The following is a 17,762-nucleotide window of genomic DNA, read 5'->3' as shown; positions in this document are numbered from 1 at the left end:
CAGTCAGCTTTTCCCTAGTTGGGTTTTATTCCTCTGGAATAAATACTAACTAAATACTAAATAATACTAATAAATACTAAATAAATACTAAATAAATACTAACAAAGTCAGCTTTGTTAGTAATGAATAGAGGCTCACTTAAATTCAAAGACTTCAGATTTCCAAAGAGAGAGTAGGGTTACCTCCCCACAAGAGTGTCCACTCTCTGATTTCCCCACCAGGGAGTGGCTCCATTTTGATTTTCCCTCAAACAAAGTACAAGCAACAATGTTTAGTCACATGAAGCCCCCATTTTGCCAGCTGCCTACTTCCTAAAATTTCATTCACCCAGAGATCAGGAACTGTGAATTCTGGACCTCTTTATGGCGTCCTGGGAACGTCTTTGAAGTTTGGCCGCTCGTGGTATTTTGTGTGCGCTGAGCTGTTGCCTAAAACTAAATGTTTCCTAACTTTGGTCTATTCTGAGAACCTTCAGCCTTTACATAAGAACTTGCTGTACACAAAACACAGCCAGCCTGTGTAATTCTACTTCTGATGCTGTCTCCACGCCATGATGCCTTGCACATTCCCTAAGGGGGTGCCCAACAATGTCAACCACATGGTTATCTTGCAGGTTTGTTGTTCTCAAGTAGGAACTTAACTGTTACCATGGAAATAAAACACAAAAGGAGATGTCCGTCCTGGAAAATAAGAGCTGCTTAGAACTCTCATTCAAAGATTTTATATTAAATGTGGAAGAAACTAGGGGCGCCTGGGTGGCTCAGTCAGTTGAGCAGCCACCTCTTGATTGCAGCTCAGGTCATGATCCCATGAGTCATGAGATCAAGCCCCACGTTGGGCTTGGTGCTCAGCGGGGAGTCTGCTTGAAAATTCTCTCTCTCTGCCCCTCTCCCTCACTCACACACGCATGTACACATGCATGTCCTCTCTCTCAAATAAACAAATAAATCTTTTTTAAAAAGTAAAAGTGGAAGAAACTCTTCTGTTTGACAAAAACAAAACAAATTTGTTTTTGTGAAAATAAAAATCTTTCCTGGGATTATGCCAGCTATCTTACTATACAACAGATAGGCCATCAATGGGTCTGCAACTTTAAAAAAAAAATAATAATTTATAAATATTGTTTTAATTAGAGTACTTTTTCTTCTGCAATCCTATTGAGGAAAATGGGCATAGCATCAGGTCACTTGGAGAATTTTAAAAGCTTTATTCAATTATTCAAGGATGTGGTCCCATTGCTTGAATGTGCTGTAGATTAAACTATCTACCTTTAACTAAACAGCATCTTCAGGACTGGACTGATGATCTTCCCAGCCATCATTTCTAAGGGAAACAAAAATCTCTCTTAGAAGTTTTTTGGGTCACAGGCACCTGGGTGGCTCAGTGGGTTTAGTCTCTGTCTTTGGCTCGGGTCGTGATCTCAGGGTCCTGGGATCGAGTCCCACATCAGGCTCTCTGCTCGGTGGGGAGCCTGCTTCCTCCTCTCTCTCTCTCTGCCTGCCTCCCTGACTACTTGTGATCTCTCTCTGTCAAATGAATAAATAGAATCTTAAAAAAAAAAAAAGAAGAAGAAGAAGTTTTTTGGTCATAATCTATAACTCACAGCACATGGAAACTAAAATTCTATTCCTTGTCATTTCTCATGGCAGGACAACATAGTAGCTCACAGGGCTTAAGACCAAGGGACAGGGTCTTGGGTTAGAATCCCAGTTGTGCAACTTAACAGTGGTGCTATTTTGACCCATTACTTAAGCCTCCATTTCCTTACCTATGAAATGGGTATAATAACATAAACTAAGGGCTGGCAAATATGACCCCCAGACCAAATCTGGACACGACCTATTTTGTAAAGAAAGCTCTATGAAAACATGGAAATGGCCATTCATTTATATATTGTCTATGACTGTCTGGGGAGTGATGAAGTAACTGCAAAACCTAAAATATTTATTCCCTGGCCCTTTACCAAAAAAAAAAAAAAAATGTGCTAGCCTCTGACATAAAGGGTTGTTGTGAAGATCAAATGAGATAATTCATAAAAGGGCTCCATATAGTTAACCAACCAATAAATGATGTGAATTATTATTTATTAAAAGAAAAACCTGTAAGGTCATTATGATCTCATTTCCTAAAATTTGGAGAGACCTCTTTCTCTTAGCACCTCAGCCACAGCCTGCCCAGGAAGTAAGGGCTCAGGGTCAGGAGGCTCGGCCCCTTTCTTGGACGGAGGTGGCTGAGGCGGTGTGATGGTGGGCTGTGGGGAGCAGCTGTCACCGCAGGGCAGGGAGCCCGCTGGGTCACACACAGCAGCTGCCACGAGTCATCCATTTCCAGTAACTGATACTCTGCTGTTTCTTGATGGAGGCTCTCTTGGTCACAGGTGTGTGACACATGCATATTCATCACTGGCCCCAGTCCTGACTGTGTGGAGGAGATGGGAGGAGGGGCGGGGAGAGGGGGAGCTGAAATTAGGATTTGACAATGACCTGAGGACAGCCCCTTTCCAATTTCTGTGGCAGTGACTGGCTTTCCCAAAAGATGTATGTATTTTGCTTGTCCGCAGTTGGAAAAAAATCTTTTTTTAAAGATTTTATTTATTTCTTTCACAGAGAGAGAGATCACAATTAGGCAGAGAGGCAGGCAGAGAGAGAGGAGGGGAAGCAGGCTCCCTGCTGAGCAGAGAGCCGAATGTGGGACTCGATCCCAGGACCTGAGGATCATGACCTGAACCGAAGGCAAAGGCTTAACCCAGTGAGCCACCCAGGTGCCCCACAGTTGGAAATTTTAAAATGTGAGTTGAATGTAATAAAATCTAGGCTCACTGTTCCAAATAATAAAATGGATCTAAAGCTCATTGTTTCTCCCGGGATGGGCACGGCTAGTGCCGTGTGATGACGGCAAAGTTGGAGTCTGCTGGATTACAACCAAAAAGAGTAATCAACTGAGTAAATGACCAACTTCATACATCTACCCAGTTAATAAAACAAATACTCTTCCTAGCACTCTCAGTATTTCTGGGCTTTAAATTCAAGGTATAGAGACTTTCTAAATGATTTATATACACATACTCCTTTGGTCCACAAAGTAGACACTGATAGATATACAGATATATCTATATCTGCATGTGTGTGTATATATACACACATATATACATACAGATATACATATATCTATATCTGTATATATACACATAGACACAGACATACAAACTTAGAGATGTGGTGGGGAGCTCTATTCTCACCCTTTCTTTTTTTGTAAGAGACAGGCTTAGAAACAGGAGACCTTATTATTGCAGTCTGTATTGGTTTTCTATGGCTGCCATAAAAATGGACCACAGATGAGGCAGCTGAAACAACAGAGATGTATTGTCTCACAGTCTGGGGAGCTGGAAGTCCAAGATCAAGGTGTCGGCAGGGTTAGCTCCTGTCCAGGGCTATGAGGGAGCATCTGTTCCATGCCTCTCCCCTGGCTTCTGGTGGTTCACTGGCCATCTTGGGTGTTTCTTGGCTTATAGATCTCTACCTTCCTCTCCAGAAGGTTGCCCACTGGGCCTGTCTCCAGCCTTCCTCTTTCTATAAAGACACAAGCCATACTCTAACCACCTCATTAAAAAAAAAAAAATTAAGATTTTTTTAATTTATTTGACAGAGAGAGAGAGAGCAAGAGTGGGAACATAAGCAAGGGGAGTGGGAGAGGGAGAAGCAGGCTTCCTGATGGGCAGGGAGCCCGATGTGGGGCTTGATCCTAGCACCCTGGGATCACAACCCGAGCCCAAGGCAGACACCTAATGACTATGCCACCCAGGTGACCCTAACCACCTCATTTTAACTGTAAAGCCCCAAATAAGGTTGTATTCAGAGGCACTGGGGATTAGGACTTCAACAGCTGAATAGAGACACAATTCAACACATGACACATCCCCATTTCTAAAGCTCTGTGTCCATACCCAAGTCAAAGATAACTACTACTACTGGGGCACCTGGGTGGCTCAGTCAGTTGAAGCATCCAGTTCTTGGTTTTGACTCAGGTCATGATCTCAGGGCTGAGAGATCAAGCCCTGAGACGGGCTCTGCACTCAGCAGGGAGTCTGCTTGAGATTCTCACCCTCTCAAATAAATAAATAAATATTTTTTAAAAATAAAAATAAATAAAATAAATCAATAAATTTTTTAAAGCTAACTACTATTTTTTAGCTTTATTGAGATATAATTGGCAAATAAAAGTATAAGGTATTTAAATACATGTGCAGCAATTTGACATACATATACACTGTGGAAGGATGAACATTTACATTCTACTGTCTTAATGAATTTTAATTATACAATACAGTATTATCAACAATAGTCACCAACGATATACATCAAATTTCAGACACTATTTACCTTACAGCTACAAATTTGTACCAACCTCTCCCTATTTCCTCCAGCCCTTGGCAACCACCTCTCTACTCTCTGTTTCTATAAGCCCAATTTTATTTTAGATTCCACATTATAAGCGATGCTGTGCGGTATTTGTCTTTCTCTGTCTGGCTTATTTCACTGAGCATAATGCCCTCCAGGTTCACCCATGTGGTCACAAATGGCAAGATTTCCTTCTTTCTCAGGGCTGAATAATATTCCGTGGTACATACGTACACCACATCTTCTTTATCCATTCATCTGCCGATGGACACATGGGTTGTTTCCACATCTTGGCTGCTGTGACTAATGCTGCAGTGAACACAAGTGCAGATACATTTCTACGACCCTGTTTTCATAATCTTGTGCCTGGATTCTGCACGGTTATTATCTGCTTCCTGGTTTTAAATGAGGCACTCGGACAGGCAGGCAAAGTCACTGAATCCAGAAGGGTATCCTGTTTAAAACTACCGCCGCAGAGCTCTAAATGACATCTTTGTGACCAAAAAGAGGGGGCTGCTTGATCATACGGCAGTTCTATTTTTAATTTTTTCAGCAACTTCCATTCTGATTTCCATAGTGGCTGAGAGTACCTCTCTGTCCCCTGAGGTACAAAGGAACAGAATAAATATGGACTATGATACACACACCGACCTACTCCCAAGCCTCCTTGCCCGTGTTTCTCTCTATCAAACCTCTAAGCATATGCCGTGTGTGAGCTGGATGAATTTAATATATTAAAACAGTTTCATGCTTTATTGGTTTGTGAGGCTGCTAGTTAGTCATGGCTGACACAAAGGATTACTGACTGTCCTCTTGAAAATTATGAATAGGCTATAGCTTGGAATAAAACACAATTAGATCTCAAAAGACTATGGATGATATTGACTACAACTGGAAAAAAGTATTAAGACTAAATTTACATCCTTTTTTTTAATCACATTGACTCAATCTGACTTTTGCATATACACCATTTGGTGAAGGTTAAGAATGTAGCTTGGGGTTTTTGAAAACAGTTTCACGGTGCAGCATTAAAAAGGGTATCAGCCTCAGGGCGCCTGGGTGGCTCAGTGGGTTAAACCTCTGCCTTTGGCTCAGGTCATGATCTCGGGGTCCTGGGATCGAGTCCCACATCGGGCTCTCTGCTTAGTGGGGAGCCTGCTTTCCCTCTCTCTCTCTGCCTGCCTCTCTGCCTACTTGTGATCTCTGTCTGTGTGTCAAATAAAATCTTTAAAAAAAAAAAAGGGTATCAGCCTCACAGATTGCAGTGTGAGACCCCCTCATTCCTTCAAAAGCAAGCAGACATAGTTACTGCTAGGGATATGTGATACCTACAGATCTCTGAAGCCAGTTGAAGAGAATACTATAGTGAAAACATGGCAGCTGCATTCTCTCTAAAGAAATAGACTGATGCCATCCTTCTCTCAGTACTTTCATTTTTTTTAAAGATTGTATTTATTTATTTGACAGAAAGAGAGCACAAGCAAGGGGAGCAGCAGGCAGTGGGAGAGGCAGAAGCAGGCTCCCCGCTGAGCAGGGAGCCCCACGCGGTACTCGATCCCAGGACCCCGAGATCATGGCCTGAGATGAGGGCAGATGCTTAACCCACTGAGCCACCCACACACTCTTCAGTACTTTCATTTTTATCTTGCTTTTTCATAGAAACACCCTCTTGTGAGGTAGCATTGATGATAAAAACAAACAAACAAACAAAAACAAAACTCTGTGGCTTGTCTTGATTTTCTAAAGGGAGAAAAGTACTGAAGCAGCTTTCCAAAGCCGTACCGTAAATGGGCTCCTCACCTGCGCTGAGCAGCTGGGAAGCTCTCAGATTATGATTACTTACAAATTTCACACACAATTTTTCTCTTCGTGTCTCTCACACCTGGCATCACCGCCTTGATGCCAACCACTTCAGAACCCACTAACTGGTTAGGAAACACCACGCTGTCACTCCATTCACATCTGGGAACATTCAAGGGCAACCAGCAAGGAGAGGAAAGTGGGTGCTGTCCCCGGCTGCCGCCGGCCGGTCTCATGCCAGCCCTTCAGTCCTGGGCGCCTCGCTCCTGCTTCCTTCACATTCAGAAGGGGGTAAAGCAATCTGAGAAAGTGTTTGACTCCATTAGTGTGCAGCCACCGGAGACCTCCCGAGGGAAGTGACAAGCACCGGCTCCAGACCCTGAAGCGAAAGGAAAGGCCTGTGCAAATCTGGAATCATCTGCCGCGAGCAAAGGTAGAAAATTACAGAGCAACTCTTCGGGGTCACGGAGATGGCATTTAGGGCTCCACAGCAGCAATTTGAAAAATGGTACCCTTCTCGACGGGCGTGATTTCACCTGCCTGCTCGAGTGCCTAATTTAGAACCAGGAAGCAAATGACAATCATACAGAATCCGGGCCTGAAAGTATAAATGTTTGATTTCCCATGGTCTAGACTTTGTCTGTATCTTCAAATCAGGGTGAGGACAAAATTCCCCAATTTTTTCCAACGAAAGATCCGCTTGACGTTTTGCAATATTCACGTACTCTGTCATTCATTCTTTGTTCATTCACCAAATATGGACTCACATACATGCCACCACGCACAAGCAGAAATGCAGCTCAGGCTCCTAATGGAAGAGAATGAGTATGGATTTCCACGGTTAGAAGCCCGGGGAAAGCTGTCAGGATTCTATTGTGAGCAAGGCCAAAAATGCCTTTCCTACCTGGATGACTATTTCATTATCTGCTTTCCTTCTTCTTCTTTTTTTTTTTTTTAAAGATTTTATTTATTTATTTGACAGAGAGAAATCACAAGTAAGCAGAGAGGCAGGCAGAGAGAGAGGAGGAAGCAGGCTCCCTGCTGAGCAGAAAGCCCGATGTGGGGCTCGAACCCAGGACCTGGGATCATGACCTGAGCCGAAGGTAGCGGCTTAACCCACTGAGCCACCCAGGCGCCCCTCATTATCTGCTTTCCTTATCATGAGAAATTCAGCCTCTCGTTGTTACCTGGAGCAAATAGCAAGTATTTTCATACAATTGAGATACTCTTCCTCATTTACCACCTGTCCACTTCTTTAGGATTTTTATTTAGCTTTATTTGATTGGGTTTCACTTGGTGTCAATGACACTATGCTCTTTCAACAGAACAATCTGTCTACGCTGATATCCCTGAAAAGCTGTTCCCGAATTGAACTCTGCTACCTTGTAGGAGCGCACTCGTTACATAGACCTTGCGCAAAGGGAAGAATCCTGTTTAACATGCTTGATCATCCCAAATGTGTCTGGCAAGTTCCCATTTTTATATACCCCGTCTTCTCATGTTGGCGTCATCTATATCTAAAGCGACAAATTTGCTGGAGCGATGAGATGATCTCAGAATTTTACTGAGATGCCGAAATACTATTAGCTTTGAATCTTAGGAAGTTCTTCTTGGTGCACTGCATTTGTTTTCAGTGTATGTGTATTATCATATTTCGTCTTTGCAGAGCAATTTGTAAGTTATTTCTATTTCATGATATCAAGTGACTCCAATGACCTGAAGTACCATAAGAAAATCTCTTTAAAGTATTTCATATTGGAGGCTATGACGTGGAGACTACTCTCCATTGGCCAAGAAGTTACCACAAACGTTTTTCTCCTCGTCCCTTTCTCTTTCTTTCAGATTTTAAGTTATTACTGGTACAGTGGTGTTCCTTACTCTCACCTCATTATTTAAAATCGCTCTTGCCCCTTGTGCCATAGAACACTTCTCCAGGATGTCACAATTCTCATTACCCACCTGAGCCTTCCTGCCGTCTGAATCCCTCGCTCTCCCTGATCTCTGCTCTTTCAACTCTGGTTCCAACAAACGAATCTGACTGTGACCTCACTCGCTCCCTGCTGCTTAATGGGTCCCCTCACGGTCCTAGGACAGCAATCAACCCTTGATATATTTTACCTTCCACTCTAATTTGGCATCGAGGTAACTGTTACTAGAAACATATGGCCATGGAGTTTGAAAAACCCTATTCCAACTATTAAAAGGCAAATTACCTTAAAATCTGTGCGACATATGAAGTTATGTATCACAATTTATGTCAAATACAACATGTGACATAAATTAAGACACACAATTCTGAAGTAAATTTGCTTTTGTTTATGTTATATTAATTATCTCCGAGTAGCTACTATTTATTATATTGTTGCCATGTCAATGTCATTTCTCTAAAAGCAGAAATATTTGAAGGCATTACAGGTCCATAAAAAATGGCTTTTGGCCATCATGCTACCAACATCAGAACAAAAAACCATGTCTTCAAGTTATTTAAACAGTCAAACACGCCAAAGCAAAATTTTACTAATTATGGCTTCATGGAACACCAGGAAGCGTTTCAAATTACCCCAAAGTATTTTGTATTTCACTTACATCTCAGTAACCGCGACCTCCCAGTAGCTATTTTATTATTCTGTTTCTACACATAGCCAACTCCTCTTCCTGAAATGTTTTAAATCGGATGCTGCCTACGAAACTGAATGGGGGAAACATGTGCCCCATTAAAAACTTCAGGGGCAAACATAACAGTGACAGACTCCTCAGTAGAAGCAAACACCGCAATCATGTTTCAGGAATAGATTCATACGGGGATGGGGGGGTAACCCCGGCTAGTCAATACTTAGGACAGACTTACCCTGTCATATATCCAAACAATCTGTAGTCAATATCAAAACACTGTAATGAGATTTTACACGGGGAGTGGCCTGGGCATTTCTGTATTTATTCCAGTAGATACCAGCGGGGACCGCAGCACAACGGTGCAGAGAGTATTTGCAATGCAATTAGAGGGGGGACAAGTGCATCTGAGTGTATGCCAGACGCAGGGGCCTCCCCTGAATGCAGACAGTCCAGTGTCTCAATGCAGCGTACAGCATCCAACTGCACTTCCTACAGTCTTCAAACTTTTGTCCGTTAACTAGATGTTTACCGAGCGCCCCGCTCGGGCACTCCACTTTTTGGACGAGCCATCCAGCCCCATGTACGTTGTTCCAACACCATCTGTCACTGAGCTTCCACAGCTTCAAAAATTTCAATTCAAACTCATCTACTCGGCACTCAAACTAAAGCTATAATTCAAATTTCGACATGAAGCTTGAATTCCTTTTCACTGTTCTTCAACTTTGACCCAACTCCCCCCCCCCCTTCACTGAAAAGGGCCAAGACAACAGCCCAGCAAGTGGGGCAGGCAAAACAGGCCTCCTTTGTTCACTTTTGTCCTTTTAGCTCTCTATTGAGGTGAGGGACTGAAAGGCCGCACAGGCTTTGGAAGGCAGCAGCGCTCGCTTGCAAGCCATCCTTCCTCCGAGGCCACAAAAACTCTGGGATGAAACTCTTTCCACCAACCACTTTTTACCTTAAGGCATGACGAACGGGCGACTAGGACTTTTTCCTTTCCCCTTCCCTTGGAGAGAATCTGCTAATGGTTTCACGTGAGTTTGGAGTGTTGGTCGAAAATGTGTGCTGTAAATCATGGCACTCAAATGTCAAGGTCATCGGAAAGTGGCATGAAATTGCTTTAAAGTTGAAATTTGGAGAAAAGATCACTACATACTGAATACATATACCAAATTTTTTGAATGCTCTCAGCCCACTTGAGAAAGATAAATCGAATTCATTGCATATTACACAGTGGAAGACCTCCTACAGGATTCCCTCAGATTGCCTTGGGAATATGTTTTTCTGGCTACGGTGGGTTTTGAACCATTAGACCATGCATATCATAAAATTAAAATATACATATGAATATATATATTTAGATTATCCTCTCCAGCCCTAGAACCATTTAGTAAGATTTTCAGATGTCTACAAATGCCAAAGCACTACGTTGTACTCATGAAACTAATAACAGACCATGTGCCGATTACAGGTCAATTAAAAAAAAAGAATTTTAGAAAGGATCCTTTTAGTCTGATAGCAACTACCATTTTCATTCTGATGTGAATTAAACAGTGCTTTAATACACAGCACTACGCAAGCAAATCAGAGACCACACAGCACAAGACTTACTTGTCATTCTTGCTTTTAAACCTTATAAGCTATTTGGACAGTACGTGCCATGATTGAGCACTGGTATTTGCAGACTCATCCCCTTTACCACTGTCATTTCTTACAGTCACTAGTTTTTTTAGTCACATGAGGGAAACCCTCACCCAGACTTCTAAAAACTACCTTTTTCTAATTTGAAATTCTAATCCTGCAGGCCAGTAAAATAGGTCAATTAAGTTGACACCACATCTTTTTTATTAACTCAGCTAAGCAATTATAATTGGGTAGTGAGGGTTTGTACTGTCATCTTTGAAGATTCAATGGTGGGGAGAAATGCCCGGCGCAGACATAGATTGTAACTCCAGCACATCCCTAAATAGGATACTCCTAGCTCTTTCCAGATCTGAGGCAAATCTGCTCCTGAGCTGGGTTCCAAGGCTAAGGTTATTTTTTTCAGTAAAATAAAATCATACAAAGATTTAATCTATCCTCAGAGCAACATCACTTCACCCAACCACACTAAAGACACAGATGCTCTATTTCGACATTGAAAAAAACTAACAGGAATGTCTGTCACCAGGGCTGGCTTCTCCTGGACTATGACACATACCCAGTAGCAATTACATCACGCTTTGCACAAAGTATGGGGTCAATGATTCCCTGTTAAAAACCATATATCTCCTGTCAATAGAAATGAAACCAATAAGTTGGAAAATTTTGTGAATTACTTGTTCATAATACATAGTATGTTACTTTAGAAATTTGAAGGGTAACGGCTATCACTCTTTACACCCATTAGGATGGCTATTGTCAAGAAAATCAGTGTTGGTGAAGATGTGGAGAAACTGGAACCCTGGGCACTCGGGAACGTAAAATAGTACATCTGCTATGGAAAACAGAATGGGGGTGTCTCAGAAGATTACGACAATCAGGGCACCTGGGTGGCTCAGTGGGTTGAAGCCTCTGCCTTCGGCTCAGGTCATGATCCCAGGGTCCTGGGGTCGAGCCCCGCATCAGGCTCTCTGCTCTTCGGGGAGCCTGCTTTCTCCTCTCTGTCTCTGCCTGCCTCTCTGCCCACTTGTGATCTCTACCTGTCAAATAAATAAATAAAATCTTAAAAAAAAAAAACTATGACAATTACCTTATGACCCAGAAATCCCACTTCTGGGTATATACCCCAAAGAGTTGAAAGCAATGACTTGAAAAGGTATTTGTACGCCCATGTTCATAGCAGCATTATTCACAGTAACCAGAAACTGGAAACAGCCCAACAGATGAATGAATTTAAAAAAAAAAAAAAAGTGGTATTACATAAATAGACTATTATTCAGCTTTAAAAAGGAAGGCAATTCTGACACATGGGTAAGCCTTGAAAACATTATGCTAAGTGAAATAACCCAGTCACAAAAAGGACAGGTACTGTGTGATTCCACTCATATGAGGCACTTCGTGTGGTCAACTTCATAGAGAAGAAAAGAGAATGATTGTTGCCAAGGGTTGGGAGGAGAAGAAATGGGGAATTATTGTTTAATGGGTATAGAGTTTCAGTTTGGGAAGATGACGAAAGTTCTGGAGATGGACAGTGGTGATTGGTTATAGTACATTTAGAAGTATTTAATGCCACTAAACTACATAGGTAAAAATGGTTAGAACAATAAATTTTATGATATGTATATTATCACAATAAAAATGTAACTTAGCAAAAACATTTGCTTTTTTTTAAAGATTTATTTATCTATTTATTTGGAGAGACAGACACAGAGTACAAGCAGGAGGTGGGGAGGAACAGAGGGAGAGGGAGAAGCAGGCTCCCCACAAAGCAGGGAGCCCAACGTGGGGCTTGATCTCGGGACCCTGAGATCTTGACCTGAGCCAAAGTCAGATGCTTAACTGACTGAGCCACCCAGGTGCCCCCCAAAATCTCACATTTTCTATAGCTATGACATTTGCTTCCCCATTCAAAGACAACATGATATTGAACAATGTATAGTTGCTACAACTGGAGGCAGAACCATTCCAAGACTTTCTTCATAGAGCCCTATCCTTCCCATTTTGAGGGGAAAAATAAACATTCAGCAGTTCATTTTGGCACATTTTCCTAGACTTAGAAACATCAGCCCTGATGACAAGAAAGACTCTTTAAAGCTAAAGTGATCTCTAATTTCCCTGAGTGGACGAAGGGTTAAATAACCATAAGCCACTGGATTCTTGGCCCGAGCATCCCTAGCTGTCCTCTGTCCTCACCGCGCAGAAAGGTATCAGGCTCCTTCACGTGGGGCAGCATGAAACATACAAGGGAAAATACATCTAAATGCATTTAGTGATTTTTAATCATTTTCAAATCACTTCCTCTTCACCAATCACCTCAGCAGCTGAAGTCTGACCTAAAGCAGTCTTTGGATGAGAACATATAAACCTTCCTAGAGAAGAATACTATGGGGCGCTATATTCCAGTTAAAGTTGTTTTCAGTTACCATACTTCTTAGATGGAAACCATTCTTTGGAAATGGGGGTGAGACTCTGAAGGCTGCCAAAAGGGACAGCAAGTCGGGATTGGTATGGATTGAACTGTGAGCCTGAAATTCATACGTCAAAGACCTACCTCCTAATAGGACTGAATTTGGAGATGAGGCTTTAGGGAGGTGGTAATTAAGGTTCAATGAGGTAATAAGGGTGGGGTCCTAATCTAATGGGATCGGTGGCCTTATACAAAGAGGAAGAGAGAGGATCTCTGTCCACACCCAGCGGGGAAAGCATGTATGCGCGCACAGAGACAAGACTGGTATGTGTAAGCCAGGAAGACAGCCCTCACCAGACCTGACCCCACTGACATGCTGATCTCAGAACTAGAGACTGCAGAACTTGAAGAAAGCACGTTTCTCTTCATTAAGCTACCCAGTCTACGGAATTTTGTTATGGAAGCCCAAGCTGACTAAAACAAAATCCTTCTGATTTCCTGGCAAGAGTCTCAGGAAATAAAGAATGGGTGTCTCAGGGCGGACTCTCAAGGGAGGGGGTTAGACTGGTAGGAGTCACAAGGGGGCTTTCTCAGCCATTCATAATGTTCTGTTCCTTTACTGGAACACCAGTTACATGGGTGTGTTGGGTTTGAACAAGTTCATCAAGCTGTACATTTATGACATGGGAAAAAAGAGTCTGTGTGCAGAAGTATACAGCCCTAGATGAGAAGGTTAGAATTACTCTTCCTGAAGGCTGGAACTCTGGTTGCTAGTTCCTAGTACCTAGGACAGTAGGCCATGCACAGAGCGCATATTTCTGAATGAAGGAATGAATGAAGGAATCTCTTTACCAGAAAAGCTTCCTGGGGGTTCCATTAAATAGCTCCTTTGTACATACACAATATAATATCTGCATATTCTATTTACACAAAGGAATTCTAATTACACAAGGAAAACTCCACCTGCACGAGACCATTATTTGAAATGATTCTTTTTGGAGAGAGACAGGGAGAGAGAGCAAGCTGGGGAGGGGCAGGTGGGAGAGCATCTCAAGCAGACTCCACCCTGAGCCGCAGAGCCTGATCTCAGGACCCTAGATCATGACCTGAGCAGAAACCAAGAATCTGATGTTCACCTGACCGAGCCCACCCAGGCGCCTGGGCACCCCAAAATGATTCTCAAGTTTTCTGTAGCCCAGGCATACACATTCTCAGTCCCCTTCCATGCTTCCAAAGCACTTATACCCTGGCTATCCTTGTCACTGTCACATCAGCCTCACAGGAAGTGCCATTGCTAAAGATGACATGCTTTTCATTTACTGTCACTGCTACAGTAACAAAAATGTCACGTCAGGATACTGGCCTGCCTCACTACCCTGCATTAGGTGGCTGGGTGACCTCTCCAAGCCCCACTGTACTCATTTTGAAACTGAAACATTTAGACACAGTGTTCTCTTACAGCTCTCAAATTCCTGGATGATGTGAAATGTTTTGCAACTTTCCCGTAATGAAGTACAAAGCAGGTTGAAGGAAGACCATGAGTCAGAAGGATTAAGAAGGCACAATGAATTCACTTTTGCATTTGGTCAATTACAATCATTCTAAAAGCCATCCCAGGAACAGGTTTTATTTAATTCAAACTCATGTTTCATTAGTTAGTATGGAGAATCTTTGTAAATGCACCACATGGTCATATAGTCAGGATAGGGAATGCTTTCCTAAGATTTTATAGTAGGGTCCTATTCAAATTCAATATCCAATTTGAGGACTAAATCTTCTGCACTCAAAATAGTCTACAAAGGAGATTCAGGACTGGGAGCCGACAATGAAAATCACTTGCCAAATGGAAATGCTGGCCTTTCCTTTAAAAAAAAAAAAAAAAAAGTTTTCTCAAGAATTGTGATGTACCAGGAACCTCTCAGGCTCTGTAACCACAGGGAAGTCTGGTCACTAAAAACAGTCCAATGACTGTAACTGGCTGGGCTAACACAAGCTAACAGGAATAAAAGAACATGTAAAGGAATTTGAGGATGACCCAGGGCAATAAAAGACTATTCCACAATACAATTTGCTGAGTTACAATACCGACAGCTATTGTGAAGTCTGCAGGGGTCAGAAGTGAATGGCCTTATAATGTCCCTGATCACTTGGTGGTTTTAGGCTTGCCCTAAACTAATGTGATAAGCCTCCCAAAAGCCCAGTTTTCACAGTTATTGATGGCAAAGTGTAGGGGCAAAAACTAACCTTTGTTCCCCCACTTCCTAGCTATGTGGCCTCGGGAAAGTTACCTGACCTCTAAAGACCCCACCTCCTAGTTTTAAGAATAGGGTAATATGCTGTGGAAATGAAATAAGATGATACGTGTGCCTTGCACACCGCCTGGTACACCTGAAGCACTCAAAAATGTTGACTATCATTACCATTAACGTGGAAAGTACCCAGGGTTCTAAATCCATTACAGCACCTCCGAGAGCTCTCCTTTACTCTTGAGCTATTATTACAATATTTTAATAACAAGGGCATGGTTAGCCTTAAGCAGTCGCAACCAAACAGTCCAGCCTCCGTAGGTCTGTATTCCGTAGCTACAGCGTTCCTGACAGCCCCAGGGGGAGCTCCTGGTGCAGAACGCAAGCCTCCCGCCCCATGACGCTCGCCTCCATCTCTCCTCCCCGCCAGAGCCTGGGGCGAGGAAGGGCCCAGCCCCTCAGACCCGCACCTCTGCGCGTTAACCATGCAGGACGGAGAAGGAAAAGAACGCTTTCCTCTTAGGACAAACAGCGACGCGGAAGGCAGAAGAGAGGGGGGTGGAAGGAGACTCCACCGCTTAGCGCCCTCCCTCCGCGCCCGCAGCTGCACAGGGACGGCCCCCGAGCGCGCAGGGGACAGAGGATGCGGCCGAGGACCGGGAGCCGGGGATAGGGGAGGCGAGCGGGAGCGAAGGGAAGCGGCCTAATCACCAGTCCCCCGGGCCCAAGGAACCCTCCAGCCACGCTTGCTGCCCAGGGTACACCGCTCCGGAGTGATGACGAGTCCCCGGCTCCACACTACCGTGGCACCCCGGGTCCCCTCTGCGCGCGGGGAGTTGGGGGTCGGGAATGGCCGAGCCGGCGAGCTGCCGAGGACCAACACTCGGCAGCGCCTACCCGCGCGGCCAGGAGGGATCCGGGGGCGGCGCACCGCACAGATGGCGCTCGCGGCGAGATGGATGCTCCAAAGCCGGCATCACTCCCCGCTCAGCACAGCATCCCCAGGCCAAGCAGCTGCCAGAGCCCACTCCTGGGAGTCCGGACAGGGAAGGGGCTCTTCTGGGTTAGCCCCAAACCCCGGTGGGCCAGCCCCAACAAGTCCCAGCCTCCGGAGGCTGGGTGGGGCGCCGGGACCCCGGGGATCCGCACCTGTAGGGCCAACAAAACCCCCCGGAAAGCCCCCTCCTTGCTGCCTTCGCCGTCTCTCCCGTTCCCCCTGATTCCCCGAGTTCTCCCCCGGGGCGGCGACAGTGGAGGTCGCCTCGGTCCCGAGTACCCGCGATCGGCGCAGGTGTAAGCACAGCCGAACAAAGCCCACGCCCAGATGTGTCCGCGGGGACCCGGACGCGCACTCGCCGGTGCGCGCCCGCCCGGCACCTGCGCTCCTCGTCCCGCCGGCACCGTGGCGTGGCACCTCGCGCCCTCCGTGTGCCTGCCTGGCAACCCGCGGTGCCGGGCCCCAGCAGCCAGGCCCAGGGTGGCCCAGACCACCCAGGGACCCCAGGTAGGGCTTCCCGGAAAGCGCGGGCGCGGATGCAGAAGTTGGCCACAGACCGGAGGAGGTGAAGGGCCCGCCCGCGCCGGCCAGTGCTGCCGCATTTCAGTGTGCCCCCGCCGGGGCGCCGGTCCCCCTCCTCCAGCTTGGCGCCCGCGGGCGCGTCCCAGGCCTGAGGGGAGAAAGGGAGTTGGCGACCAGGTTCGCCCTGCCGCAGAGAGAGTGGCGCGGGGCTGCCATCCGGGAGGGCGCTCTATGGATCCCCGGACCCACGTCCGAGTGACAACACAGCAGCCCCCCGCACCCTCCTCCGCTCCAGCCGTCGCCCCCGAGCAGGACTGTCACCGCCGGACGCGCACTGAGCTACTCACGTTCTTCCGCCGCGCCCACCGCTGCTAAGCCCCCGGAACCCTGGAGCGCGGACGTCGTCCGTTCCCGACAGAGCTGTAGCCTCCCGCCGCCCCGCACTGTCCCCTGCGCCGCGCGTCTGGGGCTCCGACTGCGGCGCGCGTCCGTCCGCGACCCGGGCGAAGCAGGGCTGGCCCCGCGTCGGCGCGCGCCCCCGCCGCTCCCGCCCCTGCGCCCCCGCCCCGCGCCGAGCTCTTCCTCCTCGCGGCTAGCTTTCGCGTCCTACCCCCGCCCCGCACTCCTCCCCGGCGTCCCCCGCCCTTCCCCGGCTGGCCCAGCCCCTCCCGCCCCTGCGGCCGCGGCGGCGGCGGCGAATGGGCTCAGGCCGCCCGCGCCTCGGGGACTGGGTGGCCCCCTCACCTGGGATTCCGCCTGCCGCCGATCCACGTCACCCTGCGAGAGTGTTCCGCGGCGGTTGTCGGGGTCGGGGGCGCGGAGGGCGGGAGCGTTCCGGGGACGAGGGTGGCAGGGATTTGGCTACAAAAGACGTTCCAGAAAACGGGAGGTTTTTAAATGCGACTCTCAAGGGCTTAGGTTTCTGTCCGAGGTCTGTGGCCTTTCCATTTTCTTCTTTTAAAGCATTTAATTTCTTCGAAACTCACCAGTTAGATGGGTGAGATTGTTGGGCTTGGGGGGAAGGGTCATTTTTATTTTTATTTTTTTATCTGTATTTATTTACTTTGCAGCTGTTACTTTCAAACAGCCCCCAAAAAGGGAGCCTTCGACGTAAGGTAGATGCTGTCTATTCGCGGTAGGAA

At 45.9% G+C, this 17,762-nt stretch overlaps 1 protein-coding gene across 18 annotated transcripts in view; it reads right to left on the bottom strand.

The window, feature by feature from the left end:
• Nucleotides 1–17,171, bottom strand: part of NRCAM (neuronal cell adhesion molecule) — a 278,943-nt gene extending 261,772 nt beyond the window's left edge. For 16 of the 18 annotated variants that reach the window (XM_047695034.1, XM_047695030.1, XM_047695036.1 and 13 more), the window contains exon 1: nt 16,968–17,170. The gene's annotated coding sequence lies outside the window, so the exon portion shown is untranslated. Of the gene's footprint in view, nt 1–16,967 lie in introns of all 18 variants that reach the window. The other 2 variants (XM_047695028.1, XM_047695038.1) reach the window with 1 other exon arrangement.
• Between the last annotated feature and the right edge of the window lie 591 nt (nt 17,172–17,762).

Source organism: Lutra lutra, chromosome 11 (genome assembly GCF_902655055.1).
Source record: "Lutra lutra chromosome 11, mLutLut1.2, whole genome shotgun sequence".
Lineage (NCBI taxonomy): Eukaryota > Metazoa > Chordata > Mammalia > Carnivora > Mustelidae > Lutra > Lutra lutra.
The sequence above is the reverse complement of the archived record's forward strand: the minus strand, read 5'-3'. Positions and strand labels throughout refer to the sequence as shown.